Source organism: Corvus brachyrhynchos, unplaced genomic scaffold (assembly GCF_000691975.1).
Source record: "Corvus brachyrhynchos isolate BGI_N302 unplaced genomic scaffold, ASM69197v1 scaffold302, whole genome shotgun sequence".
Taxonomy (NCBI): Eukaryota; Metazoa; Chordata; class Aves; order Passeriformes; family Corvidae; genus Corvus; species Corvus brachyrhynchos.
The window spans coordinates 1,992,369-1,997,230 of record NW_008237244.1 but is presented as its reverse complement, the minus strand read 5'-3'; the positions used below and the strand labels follow the sequence as shown (position 1 = coordinate 1,997,230).

The following is a 4,862-nucleotide window of genomic DNA, read 5'->3' as shown; positions in this document are numbered from 1 at the left end:
GGAAAAAAAGAAGAGAAAAAGAAGAAAGGGTTAAAGGAAAAAAGAGAAAAAGAAGAAAGAGGAAAAAAGAGAAAGAGAAAAAAAAGAAAAAGGAGGGAAAAAAGCAAAAATTTTGATAAGAAATTGGGTTTAAACTACCACTGGCAATTAAAAAATGTTCTAGTAATTAAAGAAAAAAAAAATACAGGTATTAGGACAATTTTCTTACATTCTCCGGGAGCTCTTCACAACCTAAACAAAACAACGGCACTTTACCTTCATCTCAAAACAGTTCAAATTAGAAATACTCAAAATGTGTCCATGAATTGCAATTTTGTTCTGTGATGACGCAAAGACCTTGTCAATTGACACAAGAAGCTGGACAAAGCTTTAGGAAGATGCACTCTTTACATTTTTCTCACTGGTCAGGTTATTTACATTCTCTAGCTCTGCCCCATAAAGACAGGACACAATTTTAATGTCAGCATAATTAATGTATTTCCAAAGTCTTGGATCACATGTCACATGATACTGTCTTTCAGAGATGTCTTCTTACTCTTTTTTCACACTACAGTTTTACACTAACAGCAAAACTACCGTCATTAGGTGACCTAACTGTATTTTCACAGTGTTTAAAAATGGTTTAATGAATCACTAAAAAACTCTACCAGGCAGATCAAAGCATCCGCAGAAAAGCCATCATTCCATATTAAATTCTATTGAATTGGTTCCAAAACTATGAGTAGTCTTTATGAAATAGATTGGTACTTTAATGTCTGCTAATCAAGTATGAACCTAAGATTCCAATCTATTGTCATACTTTGCCACCTTCTTACCTGTTTAAATGTCTCAATGTCAATCCTTAAAGGATTGACATACTGTGAAGTATTTTCATCACTAAAAATTACTTCTGTTTTAAGCTGAAACAACATTGTGTGTGCCACACTGCCTCAGTGCAGTGTTGCAGATATACGGGATAGTCATGTTATAACTCTGTCATGTTTCAGAACCATGAAGTCTACATTCAAAATGAGCAAAACAAAAAATACAGCTTCTCTTTTTTTTTTTGTTACATATTTCCATATTGCTTTGATGAATCGAAAAGAAATGCAAATCAGCATTTCATATAGAAAGTGCCACACTCAGCTCCACACCTTACCCTGTGGCCAGGAAATGCTTGATATTCCATGATCCTCCACATGGCTGAGCTGCTGCTGTCATACATGATGTGGAGGTACTTGAGAGCTTGTGGTTGTTAAAAGGCTTCCAGCAGATCTGTTTGGGGAGCGCAAATTGCAGTTTCCAGGCAGCATTACAGAAATCCACGAGTACTTGCCATTAATCACAAAATCTCCTATTCCAACAGGAATTTTATATTTCCTTGTGAAACATTAAAAGTCAACTGTTACCAGGATCATGGTTACTTAGAATCACTTTCTTGAAGTTAACAGTGCACAGCAATTCATTCTTAGGGCAGAAGAATGACCTGTTTTGGGGTACAGGAAGGTTGCACTGCAATCTTTTAAGCTTATTTTGATGTACACGATGGCTTCATTGAAGTCAGTTGAGGATCAAGGTCTGCACAAATTCCAATATAGTTTCATGCAGAGGACTACAAAGGAAGGGCTGTAGGGAAGATTAACAGTAAATGTTCCATATCACAAAACTAGTAAGTAGGTGGTTGTCTTTGAACTTACTGTGAGAGAATGCATTTTATATCAACAGCCATCAGTGACAGAAAGACACAAATAAAAATACGTGGTAATCACTGCCTACTGAAAACTGTTGTTTTCAAACATCTGCTCCCTCACTGAACTGCTTTACAACACTGTTTTGACATAAATATCTCTCCAACATCTTTTATCTCATAGACTTCTTTTAATAGTTTTCTGAAGTGTATTTTAAGTACTTGGTGCAATTAGTAAGCCTAGTTAAGCCTTATTTGTACACTTGATTTCCTTTACCCAGTGCTGGCAAGTCCAAACGACATTCACTGCTATGGAGTGAATAGTGTAAACATGAGGTAAAGCTTTAGACAGTTGAATTCTACACTGAATCCTTAAAATGCTACAAACAACTATCAGCTACTGTGCAAACAAAGAAGCAAGCACAGTATGAAAAACAGTAGTCTACTATTTTAAATATTTCCTTTACACTCCAAAGACAAGTCCTAGATTTTCAATAATGTATGGCATGACTATTCCATTTTTTCTCTACACAGCCTTGATTCTACAGGAAGCAAGACTGGTCTGCCCAGAAATAACATTATCTGATGTTTCAATGACTAACAGATTAGTTTATAATAATCTTGTAGATCATGAAGAATGAACATCGGGCTGGATTAAGTAGGACTTGTTTGACCTGTTCAGCTAGAGGTGGACTCTGACAATTTGATTCCAGCCTGCAGTGTGAAGCAAAAAGCTCATCCAGAAAACTATGAGCCCTATGCCTGCCTTCCTAGTTAAAATAATTTCAGGGTATATTTTTCTATATAAGCAACTCCTAACTAAATAAGAGTTGTCATCTCCAACTACCTCAAATCAAGAGTTCATTACTGTATTTTCCACTTATATTCCTAACTTTGACCTTGGAACTACTCCTAAGACAGTGAGCAGTAATTCAGTCTCCTGACTACCTCATTCTAAGAGAATCTCTCCTGAGAGCAGGCTGCTAAAGGCAGTTTTGTATTTGACCCAGTACTAGAACAACAAACTCCATTTCAGTTTGAGTTACAGTTTGGGTTTGGTCCAGGACTACAGATGGCATCAAATGTAGTTTTCTTTCTTGTAAAATCACATATCAGCAGCATTTCTACCTTGGGGAAGGTGGCATTTTCAAATGTGCTCATCACTGATCTTCCTCTCCTTCTTCCTATACATTTCATATGGGAAAAAATGGAGGGGGGGGGAGGGGGAAAGAACACACAACAACATCCAAATGTTTCTTATAATTGAAAAATTAAAAAGGAGAAAGAGGATACCTGAACTGGTGTTAATCCTATTGATGGTGCTCAAACAGGTAACCTTTTCAGGTCTCAAAGTTTCTTTCAGCATAACAACTATTTGGGAAAGAAACCTTATCATTTGAGAAAGAAACCTTATCATTTCTACAGTTAACAAGGAGAGCTTCAGTAACTTAAACTGTTACAGCATGCTACCACTATTTCTTCAGAACAATATATAGTAATGTATTTGAGAGGTCCAATTTATTTTAGATTATATAGATTTTGGTATTCAAAATGACTGCATCATTTGCTATGAATAAATTACTCTGTTTCTCTTGTGTTTTATGAAGCCTTATAGCTTCCTCAAAATGCACTATGCAAAACAATTCATACAAGTATCGCCATGAATAATGGCCACACTGGCAACTTTTGACTGGATTCACAGATTGTATAATAATATTTCTTTCCTGTGACTGGTGAATGGAGAAAGAGAATGGCTAACTAATATCTCATGTTCAATCAAAGGGTCATTGATCTAGGTAAAGTATTTTTCTAATTCTGCTTAGTTAAAGTGACAGAAATCTTAATGGGACTATGTTTAAGCTGACTTAAAACTGATTTATACTGAATTTGTTTGATTTGATTAGTTACTATGAACACAGATAAGGAGTGGGACCCAGTAACAGATATTTGTGCCTGTGATCCCATAATACCACTGACTTAGCAGAGTCAAGTTTGATTTCAACTGCAGCAGTAGGTAAATGAAGATGAGGCCCCAGACCGTAACATGTTTCATACATATGTATATATGTACATGTGTCTCTGTGTATACATATATATTTGGTTATACAAATATGTATTTCCATTAATATCCCTCCTACTACATTCCCCTGTCAAGGGAAATTCCCCTATTCAGGAGTTGGACTCGATGACCCTTGAGGATCCCTTCCAACTCAAGGTATTCTATGATTTTATGAAATCAAAGGTAGAAAATGGAAAATTCCCTTCAAATAAGACATTATAAATTTGATGGGTTTGAAATAATTCAGGTAATTGTCTTACAAAGATGACTAAGTAACATAATGGTCTACCCCACATAATGGTGCATTCTTTACACATTCAGCACGATTTGCACAGCAGAGGTTGTCAGCAGTCAAGTTGGATGCCTAGTATAGAAAGCTGTCTCCAGGAGGGCAGGTGGTAGCAGGAAGGATTAGTGCAGTCCTGACCTGTCTCTGATGGAGGAATGGGGACTGAGAATGGGTGATAGCAGATGGGAGTCTCGTTACTACCCTTCCACTCCCTGTTCTCAAACTGACTCAAGGAGTTCCTCTTCCCCACCTCCTCCATCAGGGTCAAAGCTGCTGCCCCCACAGCCCGATCCTGTTATCCCTCGTAAACCCACTTTGATCCTCTGGCAAAGTACACAGTAGGTTGTACTGGGCTGAAGGGCGACTGATGGATCTGCAGTCCTCTCCGTTCACTTCATCCCTGCATAATAGAGCCTCAATAAACACTCCATCCCAGCTTTTCCATTCTCTTCCAGCTTTCCCCTGCTGGCAAAACAGACCCCTCAACACCCATCATCAACATCCCCCAGTTCAGCTATCAGCTCTCAGATCCACACAGTGGGTGTCATCAGCTGGCACCACCTCATCCTGATGCCGTGAGATGCCTTCTGCAGAAAGACATTCACCAACGTAGCCTCAATAAACACTCCATCCCAGCTTTTCCATTCTCTTCCAGCTTTCCCCTGCTGGCAAAACAGACCCCTCAACACCCATCATCAACATCCCCCAGTTCAGCTATCAGCTCTCAGATCCACACAGTGGGTGTCATCAGCTGGCACCACCTCATCCTGATGCCGTGAGATGCCTTCTGCAGAAAGACATTCACCAACGTCAAACTCAGCTGGTCCCAACCGTAGTAAGGTCAAAAG

At 38.5% G+C, this 4,862-nt stretch overlaps 1 long non-coding RNA gene across 1 annotated transcript; it reads right to left on the bottom strand.

The window, feature by feature from the left end:
• Positions 1-545: 545 nt before the first annotated feature.
• On the bottom strand, positions 546-4,856 carry LOC108445682. Its single transcript, XR_001860634.1, has 2 exons — positions 4,776-4,856; positions 546-4,575 (listed from the first exon to the last, which is right to left on the bottom strand). It is a non-coding gene; the product is annotated as an uncharacterized LOC108445682 (long non-coding RNA).
• Between the last annotated feature and the right edge of the window lie 6 nt (positions 4,857-4,862).